The 5978-nt window shown below is 43.4% G+C and overlaps 1 pseudogene across 3 annotated transcripts; it reads left to right on the top strand.

The window, feature by feature from the left end:
• Positions 1–1699: 1699 nt before the first annotated feature.
• On the top strand, positions 1700–4573 carry LOC147465048 (transmembrane 9 superfamily member 11 pseudogene; annotated as a pseudogene). 3 transcript variants are annotated; one of them, XR_015188849.1, is made up of 3 exons: positions 1745–1848; positions 1997–2141; positions 2267–4573. The product of XR_015188849.1 is annotated as a transmembrane 9 superfamily member 11 pseudogene, transcript variant X2 (transcript). The 3 variants fall into 3 exon arrangements; XR_015188850.1 differs by lacking the exon at positions 1997–2141 and having other exon boundaries at positions 1700–1848; XR_015188846.1 differs by lacking the exon at positions 1745–1848 and having other exon boundaries at positions 1855–2141.
• The last annotated feature ends 1405 nt before the right edge of the window (positions 4574–5978 follow it).

Genomic DNA, 5978 nt, shown 5'->3' with positions numbered 1-5978 from the left:
TTGCTATTAACCTTAAAATCTTGCAGCCAAGCACAATAACTTGCAAATAAAGTTTCTGTCATCTCCTAAGGGGTATTTGTGCTCCTGTAAAGAGGTAGACACTGGCTAGGAGAGTCTCCTAAGCTAAGACCCCTCTCTAAGCGCAATGGAAGAAAAGGGTCTTGGGATATTTAGTGGGGAGGGCTTTCATACTTGGCAAACCAAGTTGAAAAGCTACTTAATGAAAAAGCAGTTGTGGGGAGTAGTCAAGCCAACACTCACTGATCCGACATCTACTACTGGTGCACAAGTTTTGACACAAGCTAATGGTTACGAGAAAGTCCTTGTCCATGCCTAGAAAAGTAGCTTATACTAAATGATAAGGCATTCTTGGGTGAGCTTTGCTCTTTGTAGGGTTGATGGTCATGAGGTTATTGGGCTTGCCATGCCCTTGAACTCTTGATTCTTCTTAATCAATTCCTCGTTCTTTCTTTTTAATCCAATTAGCATTGACTATGTGTATATGAAGTTGTGTTAGTGAATTCTAGACCTCTAATCCCTTTCTAATTAATTGCTTATAGTCACACCATTGGCCATGGTGTGTGAGAGGCTTTGCCTTTCTCTCTCTCTGCAAAGCGTGTAATTAGTGTTTGTGCATGCGAAGTAGCATTGAGGGGTTGGACCAAAATGGCCACACTAATGTGACTTAAGCGTGTTAATTACATTACTTGTGTATGTGTGAGATTAAAAGTTGTGAATAAGGTGATTAATGTAAAGGGCTAATTTTAATCGCATAATGTGTGCAAAGTGATTAGAGGAAGCCCCTTCCATGGCTTCTCTCTATGATAGGTAAAAGGATCCCTTGAATCCTCTATTTCGATGCATCCGATGATGCTCGTACCTCCAAGTCCTCAGGGTGACGCTCCACGGATTGATAATTTTGTTGGTCGTGGGTTGCGATTAGGCCGATGCTACGATGACTCCCAAGACCCTCCCTACACACACACATCAACCCACCTCCACCCCCCTCTTGAGTAAGAAGTCTTGGGTTAAGACTCATCTATAAGGTCTCTTGAGATTGTTCCTACTATGTACCCTTGAGATTGTTCCTAGTAAGGCCGGGTTCAAACGAACACGATGTCAACATGTGAGAGTTTTGCCTGTCTCCAGTTGGAACCGAAGGCATGGTTTTCTGCAAAGATGTGAGGTCGACAGTCATCTACATTTCCGAGGGGGAGTCGCCCATGAAATGGTGGGTCTGGAAATGTGTGGCTCACTTTTAGACCAATCAATTTATGTTTACATGGGCAATGCATAGCTGCCACCTCGCCTCCTAGTCTAAACGGGGCCTAAGGCCCCTATCAGACTGGGGCACCCGCCCCTCTCTCTTCATGCTCGTGGCCATGCAAACGTAGTCACATTAGGATTATCACAAAAGACCGTGCACAGAAGGCAGTCGGTCAATCAGCGTTGGCGCTGATTGCTAGAGTTCGAATCATGTCGTCTTGATTCCCGCCTCGCCTTTTTGCAGATGGACACCTATACGAAAAAGTTGGCCGAGGGGGTTTGCCCGCCCCTTTGACATGAGCTAGAGGCCATCTTCCACTTTTGGTTAGGCAAATGGTTGCACGCCACCTCAGATTGGCCAACGATTGCCTGCCCCTAGTGTGACAAGGGTCTAAGGTAAAGTTCTCTCTCTCTCTCTCTCTCTCTCTCTCTCTCTCTCTCTCTCTCAAGAAGGATTGAGCAATACTCACCAGAAAGGAAGGGTACGTGTGAAGGGACTCAAAAGCGAGAGGTAGAAAACAGTTTTCGAACATTTGCAAGCGAAATGAAGAGATGGAGCTGCATCGCCATCGCGTTTTGCAGGTGGGTTGGTTGTTTATTTACCGTTCCCTCTCTATCGATTTCTGCAACCTGTTTTGAGGTGTTGGTTCATCTCTCTTCAGCTTAACGTCGATGCCTTTAGGGTTACTGCGTTTCTATTTATCTTTTCTGCGTGTTGGAGTTGAGGCAGTTTATGCATCGGCTTTGCTGTACTGTGACCTACTATCCGGGGTATTAAGATCGGACGATCTGCATAGCTGAGACTGCTAGCATTTTTTTGAGCTTCATTTGAATCATTTCATGGGTTTTATTTGATCGATCTTTGCAACATCAAGGTAACCGTTTATCTTCTTGTAAAGGGGAAATTCCTGCTAATGTTTCATGCCCCCCTTTCTAGCATGATATGTGGATATATTCTGCTAACTGATTCCAAGTCTCTAAGAGGGCTTCGTGCTTGCAGGAGACAGTATGATGATTGAGTGATTTGGGTTTAAGACCAGTCTGCATCCTCCAGATCTGCTTTTTGAAGGCCAGATCTCTCACCCTGAGGCTTAGAAGATGCAAATGGGTTCCTTTGTTGCCATGCAATCACCAGCATGGCTCTTTGCTATGTTAATAGTAGCCGTTTGTGGTTCTGGTGTAAATGCTTTCTACTTACCAGGCAGCTATATGCGGAAGTTTGTCTACAATGAGTCTCTATCTGTAATGGTTAACTCTCTTACATCAATAGAGACTGAGCTCCCATTTGGTTACTACAGCCTTCCTTACTGCAAGCCACAAGAAGGTGAAAAGCATATCCCAGAGAATCTAGGCGAGTTACTCATGGGAGACCGCATTGAGAATTCACCGTACAAGTTTCACATGAATGTTAATGAATCCAGCATCTTTCTTTGCACCACCACCAAACTCAATGCAGACACAGTTAAGGTCTTGAAGCAGCGGATCAATGATCTTTATCAGGTGAACATCATGCTGGATAATCTGCCTGCCATTAGGTACATTAAGGCTGGAGACGTTATGCTGCCATGGACAGGGTTTCCAGTAGGTTTCTCAGAAGACAAGCAGTATTGTATCATCAATCATCTCAAGTTCACCGTGTACATACATGAATATCAAGACACAGGTACTGTGATTGGCACTGGGGACGGCTTGGATGTCATTGTGACTGGTGGTGGCAATAACTCGGCAACGTCAGCTTTTCAAGTAGTGGGATTTGAGGTTACTCCTTGTAGCGTTCGCCACCCTGACAAGGATGCTATTTCAAAGCTTAATATGTATGACAAGATCTCATCGCCAGTCGATTGTGAAGGTGCTCAGTTGTGTTTCAAGGAAGGTGATCAAATTACCTTCTCCTATGATGTCAACTTTGTGAAGAGTGATACCCGCTGGCCATCACGCTGGGATGCATACCTCAAAATGGAGGGAGCTCGTGTGCACTGGTTCTCAATTCTAAATTCTCTCATGGTCATCACATTCTTAGCAGGTATTGTCTTTGTCATCTTTCTTCGCACTGTCCGGCGGGATTTGACAAAGTATGAGGATTTGGACAAGGAGACTCAAGCACAAATGACAGAAGAGCTTTCTGGGTGGAAGTTGGTAGTGGGGGACGTATTCAGAGCTCCACAACATGCAAAGCTGCTGTGTGTTATAATTGGAGATGGTGTGCAGATTACTGGAATGGCAGTTGTGACTATATTGTTTGCTGCTTTTGGGTTCATGTCCCCAGCTTCTCGTGGCATGCTTCTTACTGGCATGATTTTACTTTACCTGTTCCTTGGAATACTTGCTGGGTATGTGGCTGTGCGATTATGGAGGACTATCCAAAGTGACTCTACCGGGTGGAGGTCAATTGCATGGCGTGTAGCTTGCTTTTTCCCGGGCATCTCATTTGGTATAATGTTGGTGCTTAACTTTCTACTTTGGGGTAGTAAGAGTACTGGTGCTCTACCAATCTCTCTCTTTTTCATCCTTATTGCCCTCTGGTTTTGCATTTCTGTCCCTTTAACACTACTTGGAGGCTATTTTGGAGCAAAGGCGGAGCCCATACAGTACCCAGTGCGCACAAATCAGATTCCAAGAGAAATACCAAAGCAGAAATATCCATCATGGCTTTTGGTGCTTGGAGCAGGAACATTACCATTTGGGACACTTTTCATTGAGCTCTTCTTTATCATGTCTAGCATTTGGCTTGGCAGGGTGTACTATGTATTTGGTTTCTTGTTCGTAGTTCTCGTTCTGCTGGTGATAGTTTGTGCCGAAGTCTCGGTGGTGCTTACTTACATGCATCTTTGTGTGGAGGATTGGAGGTGGTGGTGGAAGTCGTTCTTTGCATCTGGATCAGTGGCTATTTATGTGTTCCTTTATGCTCTAAACTATCTGGTGTTCGATCTGCGAAGTCTCAGTGGCTCGATTTCAACTGCTCTATATCTGGGGTATTCTATTCTAATGGCGTTTTCAATCATGTTGGCAACTGGGACAATTGGGTTCTTGATGTCTTTTTGGTTTGTGCACTACCTCTTCTCATCCGTCAAGATAGACTGACTGCTTTCAATCAACAAGGGAGCTCTAAGCCATTTCAGAGCAGCAGTGAGCATTGGCTCTCCAACAAGCTTGAGTTCAGCTCTTTTGGAGTTGGGAGACAATTGTAGATCTTTTGCCAGCTACTGGTACTCATTTTTTTAAAAACCTCCTGGCCTTTGATTAATCAAAGGCTGTCTTAGTGCCCTTTATTGTATACGACTGAGGTAATCAAATTTTGAGAGTGCTACTAGGCTGTGCCTTAAGCAGGCTGTGGGATGTGTATGGGTCTTTGTTTGCTGTGTGCTTTTCAAAATGTATGTAATTACTTCGAAATTAGTAGTATCAGCAAATTCTGCAGATATTAGATGTGTGCTGTTTTCTGCCAGTAACTGATATGTGTATTCCCTATGGAGAATGTGTTTGTGACTTGACAAAGTCGTGCAACCTGCTAGAAGCCCTATGATGCTTAGGAGGATGGCTGTTGTATACTGTGCTTGGGAAGGTGAGTTGTCATAAGAAGAAAAAGCGTCTCAATTCTCCCTTATGGTGTGGAATGGGAACATGTTGGTTGTTGGTGAGATAGTCGTCTCTGTTCTTGCTCTGTCAGAGATAGCAACTTTACAGTAGTCTTTTTGTCTCACATATTTTTGAGTTTTGTTTCGCATCCCCAGTTGCAGCTCACCTTGTCCTTTGGTGAATCTCTTGGATTACATATCTCTGTCAGGCAATAGGTGCATGCCACCAATTGGCTTTCTCCTCTGTGGATAGTATGGCCAACATGGTTGGCCATACTATCTCCTTTAGGATTTGGTTGAGGTTTATTTCATGTCCTCAATTGGTTTATGTTAGTGAGCATTGCACTCTTCTGAAGGAAAGTATTGTCTCAATTGCTGTTTCACACTCGAGAGTTGGGATGTTGTGTATTTGCTTGCACATAGTTTCAACAGTGGCAGATAATGAATATCATGAGCAATGGTGGTTCCTTCTGTGAGTGAATAGTGAAGTTTTCAGCAGTAGTTGAAGGAATAATGTGCAGTTACCTGTAAACACAGCTCTCTTCACACTTATAATTACCCAATCAGACGCTTGCAGATGTGATTGGATTTCAAACTCGAAACTCAAAAAATTGGGGCGTCCAAATTTTTTTTGGCCTTTAGGTATAAGTTGTAACTCCTAGCTTCTTGTGTGTAGTCTTTTTCAGTTTGTGGAGTCTTACTGTTTGAAGATAATGGAAATGGAAATTAATTCATCTTGTCATAGTTCCCCCCCTTTTTTCTCTACGGTATATGAAATCAGACGAATGGTATTTTTGATGGGTCTGAATCATCTTTTTTCAGACTCATAAGTGCTTGTATGTTTGGTGTATGAAAAAATTTTGCCTGTTAAGTTTACCTTTGTCTGCTGTTGGGAGTTGCTTTGGCACTTGCTGGCGAGCAGAGTGTAAGAGGGGTGTTCTTCATGGTCTTTCTTCAGTGTTGCTAAAACCCCTGAATGTGTAAACCTAGAAAGGGAGGTACTTGAAATTAAGGTCTTACACATGCGTTCTATCAAAATAATTATGGGTTCTTTTACCACATTCATAAAAGCTGTGTGTATTCAGAAAGCACAAGCCTTTACCTTGTTCATTCCATCACTATGGAAATGAAGTGTCC

This window comes from Adiantum capillus-veneris, chromosome 1, assembly GCF_014529385.1.
Source record: "Adiantum capillus-veneris isolate H3 chromosome 1, ASM1452938v2, whole genome shotgun sequence".
NCBI lineage: Eukaryota > Viridiplantae > Streptophyta > Polypodiopsida > Polypodiales > Pteridaceae > Adiantum > Adiantum capillus-veneris.
Note: the sequence above shows the minus strand (reverse complement) of the source record. Positions and strands in the feature narration are given on the sequence as shown.